The sequence below is a fragment of the Protopterus annectens genome, chromosome 1.part1, assembly GCF_019279795.1.
Source record: "Protopterus annectens isolate FY-2018-M chromosome 1.part1, PAN1.0, whole genome shotgun sequence".
NCBI lineage: Eukaryota > Metazoa > Chordata > Ceratodontiformes > Protopteridae > Protopterus > Protopterus annectens.
In genome coordinates, this window is record NC_056726.1 from 208,440,707 (window position 1) to 208,460,687 (window position 19,981).

General features: G+C 43.5%; 1 protein-coding gene across 1 annotated transcript in view; it reads left to right on the plus strand.

The window, feature by feature from the left end:
- Positions 1-19,981, plus strand: part of IBTK (inhibitor of Bruton tyrosine kinase) — a 1,862,448-nt gene that overhangs the window by 1,664,761 nt on the left and 177,706 nt on the right. The gene's annotated exons all lie outside the window — the stretch shown is intronic.

Sequence of the window (19,981 nt, forward strand, 5' to 3'; positions counted from 1 at the left end):
AACAACTCAGTCTAGTGATGTGAACTCTTGATATTCATTTAAACAGTTCCCCTAGACGTAGTCAACGATTGAAGGAACAGCAGGCAAACAATCCTAATAATGGTGTGGTTTTTCAGAACAGTTTTTCAACCAACAATATAAACGGCAAAATCCAACGGTGGCAAAACTCGCCGGAACAAGAGGAACAACCATCGGAAAAGATAGTAACTGGTGACCATTGCAATTCACCTGGGGGAATTTTACCCCAGATTATTACAAACAGTACAGGTGATTTTAAAATTTACAACTTCACAGATGTTCATGTTTCTGACTATTTGATTGACTTGTTGGCTAAAGGTTTGTCCTTTGTGCCTTCCAAACATTTGAATCTTGCTGAAACTATACTTATGAAAATTTAATTTGCACTGTTTATTAGGTAATTCCTTTTCTGACATGACTCAGTTTCGTATTTCTAGTACCTTTAACCCACCACTTCACCATTCTATAAGTTTTTTTGAAAAAATATGTGAAGTGGACATAAGGAATGTTTGTCATACTGAGTTTAGATTTAATAATTTGAACAGGTTAAATGTATCTGAAAGTCAAATTGAGGCCCCGAAAATTTTAAAGTTACAAAACATTTGTGTACTTAAGCCCGATAAAGGTGGCGGTCTGGTACTGATTGCTGAGGATGTTTATTGTAGCAAAATGTTTGACATCTTAAATTCTGAAAAATACAAAAAGGCATCTGTCAATGAGTTGAATGGTGCATACCAACGTATTAGGTCTTTATTGAATGATTTATTTATTGATGGAATAATTACTTTAGAAATGTTATATAACCTGATTTATTTATTGATGGAATAATTACTTTAGAAATGTTATATAACCATTCCATCTCCTGTAACCCCCACCATTTTTGGTTTACCCAAGCGTCATAGGGATTTAAATAATCCCCCATTCAATCCTATAGTTGATGGACGGAATAGCATTACCTATGGGTGTGTAAAGGTGGTTGACACTAAGTTAAGGAAACACCTTTCTGGTCAAACTCAAATTTGTCGTGATTCATGGAACTTTTTGGATTCCATTAATAATTTGAACTATTGCGACAATTACAATTTTTTGACCATTGATGGTATGTGATTTGTACACTTGCATCCCGCACAACCTAGGCACCGCTTGGGTAAGAGAATTTTTACTTATGATTGGAGTGGAAGGCAAAGAAATTGATTTGATCGAATATCTTTTAGATATTATTTTGGCCAGCAATTTTATTTTCTTTGGAGGGGATATTTTTCACCAGAAGTCTGGTATTGCCATGGGCTCCCCTGTGGAGGCAGTTTTGCTAACTGCATTATGGCCCATTGGGAGAACATCTTGCTTTTTAAACATGATTTATATATTAAGCATGTCGTTTGGTACACCCGTTTACCTTGACGATTTATTTTTAATATTCAAAGGGAATGAAACTGATGCTTGCAATTTCGTTTCTAGCATAACAGAACTCACCGAATTTTTAAAGTTTACTTGTGTTTGACAGTAACAGCATTAATTATTTGAATGTCTGTCTTAGTAAGGATCACAATAACACCCTTTATACAGCTAGAATATATAGGAACCCCACCTATTCTGTTTCCTTCATTTTGAGAGTTCACATCCTCTTTTTCAAAAATGATCAGTGGTCAAAGGACAGCTAGTGAGGGCTGCCCGTATGACAACTTTGGACCATGAATTTTTGAAGGAGTGTGAACTTTTGATGAATATGTTTTTTGCACATGGGTATCCCCATGATATGATTCATGAATTGGTTGATGAAGTTTGTACTAAACGGAATAATGGTTGGTTTAGGCCTATTTTAATGAATAGCCTATTGTTAATGAAGGACCTTCAAAATTTGTGGTTAATAATATTGCGCCTGGGGTGCGTGATGATGCTAACTTCTCTTTGGTTTTCAGCACCCCTTTTTCCTCTGATGCAGGGTTAGTTAGGCACATTTTACTTAAGAATTGGGTTTTCTAAACAGATGACCTGTACCTCAGAAATAAAGTTCCAAAGTCTCCCAAAATCGTGTATAAAAGAGGTATTAACCTCAAAAACGTGGTTGAAAAAAATCACATAATCCCCTTTAGATCAACTGGGTGGATGTATAAATGTGGTTGTTGTAACCAGTGTAAGCATGTTATGACATCTAATAAATTTACAATCCGTAATGTGGAGCATCATGTTAAAGGGAGATTTAATTGTAATAGTGGTGGGGTTGTGTATTTGGCTGAATGCCAACGGTGTTCCCAATTTTATATTGGTAAGACGGAATGTGATTTAAAACAAAGGATTTATGAACATCAATATTGTATATCTAGGAAGGACTGTACTAGCAGTATGGCAAGACATATTATAGATTTTAATGACCATTTCTTTTTATTTATGGTCATTGAACAGGTTTGTGACCGTCCAAAAGGGGGACCATGGCCTTTGAGATTGGAACTGGGGGAACTTTGGTGGCAGGTTTTAACAAATGCCTATATGTTCCTTGGTCTTAATGAAATGAGTTCTGTTAAATGTTTGTTAAAATTGAAATCACTGGAGAGATGCTGAAGTCTTTATGTAAATACACATTTTCCCTGTTGTATCCGACTAAGTAACTATACTTGAACCTTTAGTCTGTATGTGTATATATATATATATATATATATATATATATATATATATATATATCTTTGATATATATATATATATATATATATATATATATATATATATATATATAAAAAGTTTTTTATTATATATATATATATATATATCTATATATATATTTATACACTTTTATATTGGTGTTTTATGTAAATTTATGCACTAACAATTTGTCCTTAAGTGTTTCTTGCATTTAGGTTGTTGTTGCTTTTAAACACTAATTTACAAATGATTATGTCATCTTGAGGGTTTATTTAAATCCCTTAATTTGTAATTTATGTTGTCTGATGAAGGTTGCATACTTTTGCATCTGAAAGCGCTTACAATAAATTGTAATTTCTGGTTTACCCATGGTTTGTTCTTTTTCATCGAAGTTTGTCTCCTATCAAAGATCTCTCTCCTCCATGGGACCTTTTCCTTGTGCTGCAAACTCTTACCCAGAGTGCTTTTGAGCCTGCTACAACTTGTGACATTAAGTTTTTGTCTTGGAAGACCACCTTCTTGGTGCCTGTAACTTCTGCAAGATGAGGTTTCTGAATTGCAGTCTCTCTCAATTAAGCCTACAAACATGATTTTTCACAGAGACAGAGTGGCTCTCTGGACTAATCCTTCCTTCATGCCCAAGGTAGCTACTGAAGTGAATTTGAATCAGACCATTCATTTGCCAGTTTTATTTCCCACCCATTCCAGTAAAGGGGAGTATCTGTTACACATGCTAGACGTGTACACAGTTACATTTCTGCTTGGACAGGACAAAGAGTTTTTGCAAGTCTGACTAACTGTTTGTGGCCATTTCTGTTAACAGACTGGGACAGGGTTGGGAGGGTGAGGCAGTTAGCCTAGTACTAATCTATGAATCTATGAATCTATGAATATTTTGTTGTATATCCCAATGTATTTTGAAGGTTTATACTTCCAAGGGGTTGCCTTTGCCAGGTCATGTTAGAGCTCATTCCACTAGATCTGTGGCTAAGTCAGCTGCCTGTTTAGCCTGACATTCCTTAGATGACATTTGCACTGCAGCCACCTGGTCTACCCCTCACACCTTCATTACTCGTTACAAATGCAACGTAGTTTCTAGCAACAGGGCTTCCTTTGGCTTCACAGTTCTTCGGCATGTCTTTCCCAGAGGCCACACAGGGTTGTGTGGTAGCTGCGGAGTCTGGCCTAGAAGTGAGGAATAGTGACATGGATAACACCAGATAGTTATATACTGACCATAACTTGGCATCTGTGTTATTGTATATCACTATCCCTCCCTTCCTCCCGCATCCTGTGGGATCTAGAGGAATGCAGATATTCTGTCTGGTCATTCAGGTCTACTGTGGCTGTCTTCTAGCTTTGGGCAAACTTGATCTGAGGGGTTAGAGGGCAGCAAGGGATTATGCGAGAGGGAGGAGCTCAAGCCTAGGATCTGTCTGAAAAGTTGCTGGGATCCGATGTCAGATCCTACGACCCAGAAGTGATGAATAGTGGCAGAGACATAGGATAACACAGATACCAAGTTATGCTAAGTACATAACTCTTTTTCCTGTATCTTTGGTCTCAACTCGTGTCCTCCTTGGACACTGGCTTACAGCCTAGATCTCCTATCCCATCCATTCAGGTATCCTCTTCCAGACCCAGGAACCCTGAAGTTAACCATTTAGTTCCTCCAATTTTAATGATGGCCAGAGACTCCTGGTTTTCACACAACAGTGTATGTATTCATATGGCTTCACAGAAGTCTAGCACCAGGAAAGTATATTGAAGCAAATGGAAAAGATTTTCCTTTTGAGCCACAGGAAATGGTTTAGACCCTTTATATATGCCTCTTCCTTCCATTTTAGAGTTTTTGTCAGAATTGCTTCAAAAGAGTTGTAGCTTTTTTCACTATCAAAGTACAGCTCACAACCATTTCTAATTTTCATAGAGGGTATATTGAGACTCCTATAACTTCTTTAAAGGTCTCTAAGGCTTTTCTTAGTGGTACTTTGCTACTTTGACTCCCTATAAGAAACACAGTTTCTCCATGGGATATATCAGTGGTGATTTAAGTCCTCGCACAAGCCCCCTTTAAACCAGCAGTTTCAGTAGACTAGTTTTTAACATGGAAGTCAATCTTTTTGGTGGCAGTTACTTTGCCTAGGCTTAAAAAGGCCCTTGTGGTCATTAGCCTAGTAAACTCATATGAACCTATGAACTTCTGCAAAGATAATTTCAGAGATGCAGGACATTTCTTGCAAACTGCTCTGTCTGTTTTTTTTTTCAAAAAGACAATTTTTTTTCTAAACCAGAGACTCCCTCATTTATTCTGAAGGTCGCATCTAAATCCAGTACAAACCAGTCCATCAGTCTTATTAGTTTTCTTTCCAAAGTTTTCAAATAAGGGAGAATATATATTGCATTTGCTTGATGTTCACAGACAACTTGGGTTCTATCTACATACAGCTAAAGATTTCAGGAAGTCTGATCAGTTGTTTGTTGCATTATCCAAAGCTAAGCAAGGCCATGGGGTTTCCAAGGCCACACTTTCAAGATAACTCTTGAGTTGTATTACATTTGTTTATGACAAATTGGAAGAAACCAGCAGCTCATTCAACAAGGGCAGTAGCAACTTCCACAGTTTTCCAACATAGCTTTCCAAATTATGAGATTTGTGCTGCTGCCACCGTCTTTTCCTTCCTTGATGACGCCCAGCAAAATATTTCGCTAGGGAATCTGTCCCAACAGTTGAATCAGATGAAATTGGACAACACTGGTTACAAAAATTATCTGCTTATCGTAAAGATAGATCTGTGTTGGCCTATTTTCATTTGGTTCATCATCCCTCCCTCCTTCCCCCTTCCAAATTGACACCTCCTATACCTTGAAGAATGGATGGTATGGGAAGGGAGCCTTGCAGATATAAGCCTCAGCAGGTTGGCTTATTTTTTTCTTTACTTGGGAATTCTTTTTTATATTGAGTATAGTCTATAATTGGTTCTCAGTATAGTAAATACTTATGTTGGGCAAACTTGATCTGAAGTATTCTGAGGAAGGAGAGGGAGTTGTGGGTCGAGGAGGAGTCAGAGCCCTGGATCCAAAGGTTTAAAGATGCTGAGACAGGATCCGAGTCCCAACAGCTGAACCAGATGAAAAAAGGACTACACTGATCTGTCGTTTAGTTAAGTACGTAACTTTCGTATAATGCTTCCAGTGTATATGGCACTGAGTGTTTAGGAAATATGGGACAACTTGAAAATTACACACACCTAATGTAATCAACATGGATTCAGAAAGGGGTACAATGCACCACATGTACAGGATGACTGATATGCTCTGCTGTAACATGAAGAAGGAATTGCCATCAGGCCACATATTTGTAGACCTGAAAAAGAGTGTTTTAAGTTGTCAGTCATTATGTGCTCTTTGGAAAGTTAAAAGATACTGAATATGTAGAAGGGTAACTTAAATTGCTCGGCAATTGTGTAAGGAATAATGCATTCATGGGATCCCCTGGTAAACATACCCGCAACATGGACAACACATATGCATCTCAGAGGTCTGTTCCAGATATCCTGCTTCCTATCAAAAGGGCTAAAAACTGCAAGAAACTACAGCAGATCTTCAGAGGGACTTCAAGCTTTAATAGTATATAAGATTATGATTGGGTGTCCAGTCATGACCAAAGTATGTGTTTGAGACATGGTTACCTAAAAACTCACCTCAAGAGCGAAGCTAAAAATGTGAATTTTGGCATCTATGTTGAAAAGCCACAATAAAGGATTATGTTTGGTGACCCAGTCATATTTCTTTGTGGTGCATGGGGCTTTATGTGTGCTATGTACTACCATTTACAGGAAAAAAACGTGTAGGAGTGTGAAGTTTTATTAGTGGCAAAAAGCTTATCACTGTTAGAGACTGCAGACAAGAAAGTGTCCCTATGCAAAACTAGCAGCTCTAAAAGCTGTTAAGACGCTTCATTCTACCAGACTTTTGTGATAGAGTGAATTGCTAACATCTTTTAAAAGTTGATGATGATCTTCGTGTTTCACTGTTGCAGTCATCACACTTGGGTTATCTGCCTGCAGGTAGCTCTCAGTCGGCCCAAATACCAGAAACTTAGTATTTCTTCGTCGGTTGCTGTCACTCCAGGACTGACGTCAGGTCATGAGGGGTATAAAAACAGGCAGCCGATGCCATTACATCAGTCTTTCTTGCCGGGGAGCCCAAAGCAAAAGCAATTTGCCAGTGCCGGTTGGCCGCTACCTGAATTTTCATTTACGAATTGAATAATCCTGAAGTCTTCTAAAGCTAAGTACCCCATTGGGGATCCTTTTTTCTTGCTCTAACCGATGTCAGAAAAAGTTAACAATTGTCTTGCCTGTGGAAAGCAAATACCACATAGAGATTTTCATTCTTTCTGCATCACTTGTTTAGGCCCAGACCATGACGTCCCTCACTGTCGGTTTTGTGCCTTGTTCGATGCCTGAACCATTCGTTGTCTGGCTCTCTTTGTCACTAAATTCTTCCGCTCTCAATCTCCATATCCTGAAGTGGCTTCGGTAAGCCATCCGACTACCGATATTCTGAAAAAACATAAAGATAAAGACAGAGACAGACTATATAGGTCCAAAGCTGCCGAAGACGCTTCCGTTAAGCTAGTTGCCTTTTCGCCCGTACTCAATGTGGTGCTTTCGCAGCCCCTGATGCTCACTTCCATGGATTCGCAGGCCTCTACCGAGACCTGTTCTGAGTCCAGTATGCCACGAGACACTTCTTTGACTATGGAACCTGCGGATGTATCTACCTTGGATGGGTCCGGAGCCGCTATGCAGGCACCAGCTTCTGAGGCAGTTCTTCGCACTACCGATGTTCAACTCAGACTACTCCTTTTTCTAAAACTACCGAGTTTCTCAGGCCAAGAGTAGACGCTACGCCTAGAAAACTGATGACCAAAGCACATGCACCTCCTCCCATGCCTCAATGACAAATGCTAAGAATATCTTAAGACCTTATTATGCTGATTAGGGAAAGTCAGCCTTCCCCTTCTAAGAGAAAAAGAGACCAGTCCCCTGCAGCTTCAACAGACCAGGAGTCCGATGACTCTGAGGTATCTGCTTATGAAGACATGCCCTTATCTGCTTATGAGGATTCAAATGCAGAGGAATCCATTCCCTCTGCCTCCCCTCCAGAAGATTTTTCTTTTGGTGAAACCTTACATACCTTAAGAGAGCATTTCCACTGGGAATGCCAAGACTATCCTCAGTCCAAAAAGAGACTCAGGGAGTTCCTAGATTTGCCACAGCACAAACCTTTAGCTATCCCCCCAGTTCTGGAGGTTGTTGATGACGTTGAAGAATCCTACTGCTGATCCAGAGATAATTTCACAGGGGCCTAAAGGTATCAAGGCAATTACAGCCAAGACTCCCACCCCTTCGTACAGGGATTCCAGAGCTTTAGACAGATGGTGCAAGAAGGTATATACCACTGCTACTCTTGCTATTAGGGCATTAAATTGTCAGTTTCACATGCTGAAGTACCAGCAACATATTATGGAACTTATAAAACAGAAAGTGGCAACCTTTACAGACTGTGCAGGAAATAAGGAATTGCAGGAGCGTATGCACTCTGCAAGCCAAGTCAGCAAGCATACTTTGCAGTGTCGCTTTGACACCCTACAGGCATCTTTCCGGGCAGCAGTCACTGGTTCTGTACTGAGAAGACATGCTTGACTCAAGGAACAGACCTTGCCCAGAACATGTCAAATCAAAGTTGTTACACGCTGCTTTGAACAAGGACAGTTTGTTTGGCACCAAAGCAGAAGAGGTTCTTAAAAAGATGGAAGAAAAAGCTAAGTCTATGCAGACTGTTAAAGAATTCTTACAAGTGCAACCCCATAGATTCAGTAGGCATTGCCCTTCCAAAGACTGGTCCTTTCCAGCCACCTCCCGGCCATCTCAAACCAGGCCCAGGGGAAATAGACTACCCGGATTACAGTCTCAGGCTATGCAGAGATCTAAGCAATGGAGTGCCCCCACCCCCAAAACAGGGAGTGGTAATCCACCTCCTTACGGAAAAAACTCACAATGACTTTTCCACTCCTCTTCCCACCTCTGCCCAATTGCTTGTGCCCCTTGGAGGTAAACTTTCCCTTCATGCAAAAAAAAACTGGCTGTCCATCACTCAAGACCAATGGGTCCTCAACATTGTATCCCAGGGGTACAAATTTTACTTCCACTCTCTGCCAACCCCAAGAGGGTTCCCAGACCTTCCTCCAAACTAGTGGGCAGAGGCTCAAAACCAAATTCTATCCCTGCTCTCCATCAGAGCTATCCAGCCGGTTCCAATGGAATAGATAGGTAAAGGATTTTATTCCAGACTTTTCCTGGTACCCAGAAAAGAGGGCTCTTGGCGCCCAATCCTGGATCTTTCAATTCTCAACACCTTCCTGGTGGTACCAAAATTCAAAATGCTTACACTGCAACAACTTCTACCTATGTTAATCAAGGATGCTTGGTTAGTCACCCTAGATTTAAAAGAAGCCTATCTGCACATCTCTATAATAGAGTCATGCAGGAAGTATCTACGTTTTGGGGCCAAATCTGTGCATTATCAGTTATCTGCACTTCCATTTGGCTTATCCACTGTGCCCAGAGTTTTCACAAAATGCCTGGGAGATACTGCAGGCAGAGAAATATCCAAATTTACCCGCACTTGGACGACTGCCTGATTCAGGTGGACAGTCAGGAATTGCTGTTGCAGCACCTGACATTTGTGAAAAACCTCCGCACTTCCCTAGTGAACATCATCAACGAAAAGAAATCAAAACTGGTACACAGTCAAATGATTGTATTTCTGGGAGCAAGCTTGGACGCAACATCCCAGATGACATTCCTCACTTCAGAAAAACAAGTCTGTCTGACAGCCTACTTCAAACAAATGGCCACCAGAACCCAGCTATCTGCAAGAAAAATACTGCAGGCCCTAGGGTTCATGGCCTCATGTATACTGCTAATTCCATATGTAAAACTGCATATGAGGAAACTTCAGTGGTACTTAGAGTCTTTGGTGCCAACATTCTCAAGACCTGGAAACAATCATTCCTATCATACCGTATTAAGGACAGAGTTTCTGTGGTGGGTAAAAGCATGCAACCTCAACAAGGGATTGCCCTTTACTCAGCCCCAAGCTGCCCAGACCCTAACCACAGATGCATCAAACTCTGCCTGGAGAGCCCACATGGATGGCAAATGCATTCTGGGCCACTGGAGGCCAAGTCAAATTCATCTGCACATCAACCAAAAAGAGATTCTAGCTGTGCATAATACCCTGACTACTTTCAAATCCCTAATCTTTCCAGGACAACTTCTAATAAAAATAGACAACACCACAGTTATGTGGTACATCAACAAGCATGGGGGGAACACATTCCTACCCACTCTGCAGGCTAGCCATGACTTTGTGGAACATAGCATTAGACATGCAAGTCTATCTGCAAGCTCAGTTCCTGCCAGGCAAACAAAATTCACTGGCAGACGACTTAAGCAGAAATCTCCTAGACCCACATGAGTGGCAGTAGAAATGGGAGACCCCAGAGGTGGACCTTTTTGCCTCCCCCTACAACCACCAAATCAGCAGATTCTGCACCAGGATCCCTCACAGCATGGCCTCGAAAGTGGATGCCCTATCCTTTCAGTGGGTAAACCTCTCAGTTTATCCATTTCCACCCCTGCCCCTTCTCTCAAGAGTATTACTTAAAACAAGACAGGACAGACCAAGGACAATTCTGATTTCCCAGGACTGGTCACGCCAGCACTGGTACCCACTCCTGCATAGCCTGACATCGGTGCCACCATGGCACCTTCATCAGAACACTACCCTGCTCTCCCACCAGGAGGGGCAGATTTTGCATCTGCAACTGCAAACCCTAAAGCTTGCAGCCTGGCTTATCCCTTGAATCCTATCTCAGCAGGTCTAAGCAAGCAGGTGCTGGACGTCCTTCTTGAAGCCAAAAGACCCAGTACAAGGAAATCCTATGTGGATAAGTGGAAAGGATACTGCTCATGGAGCCTGGCTAAAGGAGAGGACACAATTCTGCCCTCCCTGCCGTTAATTTTGGATTACTTAGCAGATCTACTCCACAAAAGCCTGTCCTTCTCTTCCATTAAGATTCATGCCTTAGCCATTTTGGCTCATTACAACACTGAGCCACCTCTCTTCTCGCACCCTCTTATCAAACAGTTCCTGAGAGGGGCAGACAACTTAAGGCTACCAAGGAGAGCACCCACCCCTGCTTGGGACCTTAACTTTGTACTGGAAAAGCTCACTCTTCCACCCTTTGAGCCTGAAGCATCAGCAGACTTAAAATTCCTCTCTTGGAAAACAGCATTGCTTCTAACCATCACTTCAGCTAGAAGAGAGTCTAAACTGCAAGCACTTATGCCTGTGGAACCTTTCATTATTTTCCATGCTGACAGGGTCTCTCTCAGGACAAACCCTTCCTTTATGCCTAAAGTGGAGTCCAGTGTGGCTCTGAATCAATCCATGATTTTCCAACCTTTTTCCTTAATCCTCAAAATAAAGGGGAAAGGATCTTGCACTTCTTGAACGTGCACAGACAGCTCAGATTTTACCTGGATAGGACTAAGGCCTTCAGAAAATCAGACCAGCTATTAGTCAGCTTTGCCACTGGGGCAGAGGGCAAGGCTATTTCTAAGCAAATTATATCTAAATGGATAGCACATCACATCCATTTTTGCTACAAGCACCATGGAAAACTAACCCCACAGGGGGTCAGAACGCACTCCACTAGGGCAACATCTACCTCTACTGCATTTCTCAGGGGAGTCCCTACCAGGGACATCCTGGAAGCTGCTACCTGGAGTTCAGTACAGACTTTCACCAAGCGCTACCATTTGCCTATCTTCTCCAAATCCAGGGCAGGCTTTGCAACAGCAGTCCTGCAGGGCATTTTACCACCCCTAACTCTCCCTGACTGCCTCCACCCTTCTTCAGCTTTGGGAATCCACCCGTGTGTGTTGACTGCAATAGTGAAACACGAAGAACATAGTACAGTTGTGTACACTTAGCATAAATGTAGATGTTCGAGTGTATTCACTGTTGTAGTCCTGGATGTTCCTCGTGTTTCACTGCTGCAGTCATTACATTTGGGTTATCTGCTTGCAGAAGCCCTCAGTCTGCCTGATTAACAAAGTCTTGGGTCCTACGTCAGTTGCTGTCTCTTCTTCCATGACGTCAGGGCGTCAGAGGTATAAAACATGCAGCCAACGTCATTACATCAGTCTTTCTTGCCATGCGGTACCCGAAGCAGAAGCAGTTCGCAAGTGCCGTTCGGCCAACTCCTGAAATTTCTGTGAGTTTCAGAACCGAAGTTTTCAACTAAAAGCTAAGTACCCCGTTGGGGAAACTTTTTCTTGCTCTAAACCGATGTCAGTAAAAGTAATTAATTGCAGTTTTTGTGGAAAGCAAATACCTCATAAAGATTTTCTCATACTGTATTCCTTGCCTACGCCCTGACCACGACATTCCTCGCTGCCGGTTTTGTGCCTTATTTAAACCACAAACTATCCGTCGTCGGTATATTTGCACTTCTAAATTTTTTGGTGCTTGGTTCAATTATCCTGATATGTCTTCTGTAAGCCATCCGACTACCGACATTCAGAAAAAAACACAAACGATAAAGACAAAGACAGACCGCCCAGTTCGCCGGTACTCAGTGAGGGCCTTTCGCAGCCCCTGATACCCGCTACTTCAGATTCGCAGGCCTCTACTGAGAACCATTCGGAGTCCAGTATGCCATGAGATGCTTCAACTGTGGAACTTGCGGATGTCTCTACCTTGGATGGGTCCGGAGCTGCTGTGCAGGCACCGGCTTCTGAGGGTGTATTCAGGCCTACTGACTTTGCATATTAAACCGACCCATCTTCTTCTTCAAGGGCTAAAATTCGAACCATGCCTAGAAAACTGATGCCCAGACCGCATGGTCAGGCCTGTATGCCTAAAAAACAAATGATAAAAATGACTGAAGACCTTATTAATTTAATCAGGGGAAGCCAACCTTCCCCCTCTAAGAGACCTAGGACTGAGTTTGCTTATGATACTTTTGACCAGGATTCTGAAATTTTTGTTTCCTCTGATGACCAGGATTTACCCTTATCTGCCTATGAGGACTCTGCCCCCCCCAGAGGATTTCTCTGTTGATGAAACCTAGCATACTCTCAGGGAGCTTTTTCATTGGGAAAGTCAGGATTCCTCTGATTCTAAAAAGAGGCTTAGGGATTTCTTACTCCTGCCCCAGCACAGGCCTTTAGCTATACCTCCTGTATTGGACATTGTTGATGATGCCTTTTCGGAATCTAGCATGGCCCCTGACTCTGTACCTCCTGCTTCCAGAAAACCTGATAGATATTACAGGGTTCCTGACTCTCACAAGTTCCTTTTCAAAAATCCTACTGCGGGTCCTGAAACAGTTTCACATGGACCCAAGGGCATTAAAGCTACTACTGCCAAAAATCCTACCCCCTCTGATAGAGACTCCCAGGACGCTGGATAGATGGGGTAAGAAGGTATACACTTCTGCAACTTTGGTCATTAGGGCCTTGAATTGCCAGTTTTAAGATGTTAAAGTATCAGCTGCATATTTTTGGAACAGAAAATGATGTTGATTCTTGATTGTGCTGAAAATAAGGATTTACAGGATTTTATGCATTCTGCTGAACAAGTTAGTAAACATACATTGCAATGTGGGTTTGATTCACTAGAGGCATCTTGCAGGGCTGCGGTAACTGGGTCTGTACTTAGAAGGCATGCTTGGCTTAAGGAGCAATCCTTGCCAGATCATGTTAAAGCTAAATTACTAAATGCTCCCTTAAATCAGGACTGCCTGTTTGACAACAAGGCAGAAGAAGTTCTTAAAAATATGGAGGAAAAAGCTAAATCTATGCAAACTGTTAAAGACTTTTTACAAGTACAACCTCCAAGATTTAGTAGGCATTGGCCTTCTAAGAATTGGTCCTTTCCTGACTCTTCCAGACCTTCTCAGTCCAAGCCCAGATCCAGCAGAGCACCCAGGCTTCAGTCCCAGGGGACGCACAGGACTAAGCAGTGGGGGGCTTCCACTTCCAAATTTGGGAGTAATAAAACTCCCCCCGATGGTAAACTGTCTCACTGACTTATTTTTAAAACTTCCAAGCACTTCTCAACCTGACTGCCCCTTTGGGGGGAAAGATTGCACTTCATGCAAAGAACCGGGGACTCATTACCCAGGACAAATGGGTTTTAAATATAGTGTCCCAAGGATACAGATTTCACTTCCACACGTTACCAACACCAAGCGGTTGGCCTTGGTTGAGCTAGACTTGGATCTACCTCCAAATCAGTGGGCAGAGGCCCAAAAGCAAGTACTCTCTCTCTTAAGCATAGGGGCTATTCAGTTGGTACCAGAAGAGAAAAAGGGACAAGGTTTCTACTTGAGATTTTTCCTGGTACTCAGATCAGACAATTCATGGTGTCCTATCCTGGACTTGCCTACTCTAAACACCTTTTTGGTGATTCCAAAATTCAAGATGCTGACTCTTCACCAGTTGCTGCCTATGGTAAGCAAAGATGCCTGGTTAGCAACACTAAATTTAAAGGAAGCATACCTGCACATCCCAATCAGGGAATCTTGCAGAAGATACCAACGCTTCAAAGCAGGCTACACGCACTATCAGTTCTCTGCACTGCTCTTTGGCATATCTACTGTGCCCAGTGTATTCACAAAGTACCTAGCTCCAGTTATTGCATTTTGCAGGCAAAGAAATATTCAAATATACCCATACCTGGATGATTGTCTAATTCAGGCAGAAAACCAGGACATACTTTTGAATCATCTGGCTTTTGTAGAGAGGGTGCTAACTTGTCTGGGGTACACCATAAACGAAAAGAAATCACACCTGGCACCCTGTCAACAAATTATATTTCTGGGAGCAAGCTTGAAATCAACTTCCCAGATGGCTTTCTTCATGCCAGAGAAACAAATTCACTTGACAACCTACTTCAAACAAGTGGCCACAAAAACCCTGCTGTCTGCAAGACAAATACTACAAGCCTTGGGGTTCATGGCCTCCTACCTTCTTCTAATTCCATATGCAAGACTGCATATGAGGAAACTACAGTGGTATCTAAAAAGCCTATGGTGTCAACATTCTCAGGATCTAGAAACAATGATTCCTATCATTCTTTGTCCACGCCTAGAGTTCCTTTGGTGGGTAGAGGCCTGCACCAAAACAAGGGATTAGCATTCACACTACCCCTGCCGCCCAAACCCTAACAACAGACACATCAGACTATGCATGGGGGGGGGGGTGCACCTGGCAGGGAAGTGCATTCAGGGTAAATGGAATCCAGTTCAAATGCACCTTCACATCAATCATAAAGAAATGTTAGCTGTACAGAATGCTCTGACAGCCTTCAAGGACCACATTCTTCCAGGACAATTAATGGTAAAGACAGACAACACCACTGTTATGTGATACATAAACAAACAGGGGGTACACTTTCTAACCCCCTTTTCAGACTAGCCATGGCATTGTGGAACACAGCCTTGAGCTACCAAGTACATCTACAAGCTCAATTCCTGCCAGGAAAACTAAATACACTGGCAGACGGACTAAGCAGAAACCTAATGGACCCACACGAGTGGAAACTGGAACTAAGGGTTTTCAACATGTTGACAAGCAAATGGGGGAGCCCAGATATAGACTTGTTCGCCTCCCCCCAGAACTATCAGTTGGAAAAACTTTGCGCAAGGACTCCCCACAGACAAGCTTGGAAAGTGGATGCTCTGTCATTCAGCTGGAAAAACCTATCGGTTTATGCCTTTCCTCCTCTGCCGCTGCTCTCCAAAGTACTACTAAAGATCAAACAAGACAAACCAATGATGATTTTGATTGCACTAGCCTGGCCACGCCAACAGTGGTACCCCCTCCTGCACATTGTGTCACACTTGACCCCATGGCACCTGCCTCAGACTCCTACCCTGCTGTCTCAGCAGGAGAACCAGATTCTGCACCCTCAGCTTCAAACACTGAACCTAGCAGCCCGGCTAATTACCTAAGATCTCTTTTACCATCCCTCAGTAAATCAATGGTGGATGTCATTTTAGAGGCAAGGAGGCCTAGTACTAGGGAACCAATCTCAAGGGATGAGCACAGCAGTGCCCAATTTACCTCAGATTTTACAATACTTTACTGAGATGCCTCACAAGGGCCCATCTTTTTCCTCAATAAAAATTCACGTCTCAGCCATTTCAGCTCATTATAACACAGAACCTCCCAGAACCTCCCCTCTTCTCTCTTCCACTGCTCAAGCAGTTCCTCAGAGGGGCCAAAAATGTAAGACCACCCAGGAGAGCTCCAACTCCAGCCTGGGACCTTAACTTTGTATTGGAGAAACTCACCCTTCCTCCTTTTGAGCCAGCTGCTACTGCAGATTTAAAATTCCTTTCTTGGAAAACAGCTTCTCTTTTTGCCATCACTTCAGCAAGAAGGTTATCTGAATTACAGGCCCTTATGGCAGTGGAGCCTTTCATTATCTTTCATGCGGACATGGTGTACCTCAGGAACAATCCCTCTTTCATGACAAAGGTGGTATCCAGTGTGTCCTTTAATCAGTCCATTCATTTGCCTACCTTCTTTCCTAATCCGCAGAACAAAGGGAAATGGATACTGCACTCCTTAGATATGGACAAACAACTTAGATTCTACTTGGACAGGTCTAAACCTCAAAGGAAATCTGAACAACTGCTGGTGGCATTTGCTGCAGGTACAGTGGGGAAGGCTATTTCAAAGTGAACCATCTCCAAATGGATAGGCCATTGCATTCATTTCTTCTATAAGCACCATGGAAAACCTATCCCACAGGGGATCAGACCCCATTCAACCAGGGCTGCATCTACCTCTACATCCTTTCTCAGAGGCGTCCCTACCAGGGACATCCTAGAAGCTGCTACCTGGAGTTCTGTACATACTTTCTCCAAGCATTGCCATCTGCCAATTTTCGCTAAATCCAGTGGTGGCTTTGCCACTGCAGTCTTGTAGGACCTTATGGCTGGTCCTAATGCTATCTAAATTCCTCCTCCCATCCTTAACTTTATGAATCTACCCAAATGTGATGACTACAACAGTGAAACACAAAGTTGTGTACACGTACCATAAATATAGATGTTCGAGTCTATTCACTGCTGCAGTCCTGGTTACCCTCCCTCCAGCCCCCTTACTTCTTTTGGCTGTACCTCTACTTTCCTTTACTTTGCTCAAAAGCTTTTTGGTGTATTTGCCTTTTTGTTGGTGGTATAACCTTGTATATTTATAGATTTAATTGCTTCCCATTAAGGGGGGCACCTGGCATCTGAGGCAAGAAAAACTGATGTAATGGCGTCGGCTGCATGTTTTATACCCCTGACGACCTGACATCACGGAAGAAGGGACAGCAACTGACACAGGACCCAAGACTTTGCTAATCAGGCTGACTGAGGGCTACTGCAAGCAGATAACAAACATGTGATGACTGCAACAGTGAATACACTTGAACATCTACATTTGTGGTGAGTGTACACAACTGTACTTTTCTACTCCAGGCTTTTTCTGGTACCCAGGAAAGAGGGCACCTGGTGCCCCATCCTTGATCTATCCATTCTAAACACCTTCCTGGTGATCCCAGAATTCAAAATGCTCACCCTCCAGCAGCCGCTACCCATGCTTTCCAAGGATGCTTGGCTAGCCACCCCAGACTAAAGGAGGCCTACCTCCACATTCCTATCAGGGAATCATGCAGGAAATATCTCCGTTTCAGGGTGGGATCTGAGCACTTTCACGTCTCTGTGCTTCCCTTTGGCTTATCTACTGCTTCCAGAGTTTTCACAAAATGTCTGACGCCAGCCATTGCCTTTTGCAGGCAAAGGAATATCCAGATTTACCCATACTTAGACAACTGCCTAATTCAGGCAGACAACCAGGAAAAGCTGCTGAAGCACCTGGCCTTTGTCAAGTCCCTACTAACCTCCGTGGGGTACACAATCAACGGTAAGAAATCCAAACAATTACCCACCCAAAGCATTATATTCCTGGGAGCAAGCCTGGACACAGCATCTCAGATGGCAGTCCTTACATCAGAAAAGCAAACCTTCCTGACAGCCTACTTCTTTGAACTAGCCAACAGACCCCAACTGTCTGCAAGGAAAATCCTGCAAGCTCTGGGGTTCATGGCATCTTGCATTCTACTCATTCCATATACCAGACTGCATATGAGGAAACTACAGTGGTACCTAAAAAGCTTTTGGTGTCAACACTCTCAAGACCTGGAGACTCTTATACCTATAATACCTTGCCTCAGAAAAGATTTTCTTTGGTGGGCAACAGCATGCTCCCTCAACAAAAGACTACCTTTCTCACCACCCCACGCTGCCCAGACCCTCACCACAGACTCCTCAGATTATGCCTGGGGTGCACACCTGGGCGGCTGGTGCATACAGGGCCAATAGAGCCCACAGCAAATCCATCTGCACATCAACCAAAAAGAGATGATAGCTGTCCAGCATGCCTTGATAGCTTTCAAGCCCCTTCTCTCCCCAGGAGCTCTCCTGATCAAAACAGACAACACAGCTGTGATGTGGTACATCAACAAGCTGGGGGGACTCAGTCCTACCTTCTGTGCAGGCTGGCCATGACCCTTTGGCACACAGCCTCTTCCGTGCAACTCCACCAGTTAACAGAATTCCTACTGGGTTCTAACAACTCTCTGGTGGACCACTTGAGCAGAAATCTTCTAGACCCACATGAGTGTCAGCTCAACAGAAGAACCTTTGCCCTAATAACTCAGAAATGGGGCACCCCGAAGGTCGACCTTTTTGCCTCCCACACCAACCATCAGCTTAGCAAGTTCTGCACCAGGGAGCATCACAGCATGGCTTGGAAAGTGGATGCCCTGTCCTTCCCCTGGGTCATTCTATCAGTCTATGCCTTTCCTCCACTACCTCTCATCCCCAGGGTACTGCTCAAAATAAAGGAGGAAAAACCAAGGACAATTCTTATAGCTCCAGACTGGCCTCTCCAGCACTGGTACCCCTTGCTGCGCAGCCTGTGCCCTCTGCCACCTTGGCATCTCCCTCAGATTCCAAACCTCTTGACCCAGAGGGAAGGGGATTTCATGTATCCCCAATTGCAGACACTCGGTTTGGCAGCTTGGCTTATTCCCTAACCCCCAATCAATCTGCCAGCCTAAGCAATCAGGTTCTAGATGTTATATGTGAGGCCAGACACCCTAGCACTAGGAAGTCTTATGCTAATACATGGAAAAGGTTCTGCACCTGGATTCAGGCTAAGGGAGCCAGTATGGCACAGCCCTCCCTCCTTCTCATCCTGGATTACTTAGCTGACCTGCTACACAGTGGACTCTCCTTTTCTTCTATCAAAATTCATGCCTCTGCTATCTCTGCTCATTTTCCCACTGAGCAGCCCCTTTTCTCACACCCTCTGATCAAATAGTTCCTAAGAGGGGCTAGCAACTTGAGGCCACCCAGAAGAGCACCAACCCCAGCCTGGGACCTTAACTTTGTGTTGGAAAAGCTCACCCCCCCCCTTGAACCTGCCTCTTCAGAAGAGCTAAATTTTCTCTCCTGGAAGACAGCTTTCCTTCTGGCCATCACTTCAGCCAGAAGGGTCTCCGAGGTGCAACCACTCATGGCTGTAGAACTCTTCATCATCTTCCATGCTGACAGGGTATCTCTCAGGACTAACCCATCCTTCATGCCCAAGGTGGTATCCAGTGTGGCTCTCAACCAATCCATTAATTTGCCCACCTTTTTCCCTAACCCACAGAACAAGGGAGAAAGGTCCTGCACTCTCTAGATGTGCACAGGCAACTCAGATTTTATCTAGACAGGACTAAATCCTTCAGAAAGTCTGATCAATTGCTGGTTAGCTTTGCTGCAGGGTCAGAGGGCAAGGCAATCTCCAAACAAGCAATCTCCAAATGGATAGCACTCTGCACCCATTTCTGCTACAAACAACACAAAAAGCCTCCCCCTCAAGGGGGTCAGGACTCACTCCATCATAGCAGCATCCACCTCTGCAGCTTTCCTCAGAGGAGTCCCCACCAAGGACATCCTGGAGGCTACCACATGGACATCTCTTCACACCTTCACCAAACATTACCACCTGCCTGTCTTCTCAAAATCCAGGGCAGGGTTTGCCTCTGCAGTCTTGCAGGGCATCCTAGCCACCCCCTAGTTTCCTTGACTGCCTCCACCCTTTTCCTCAGCTTTGGGAATCAACCCAAATGTGAT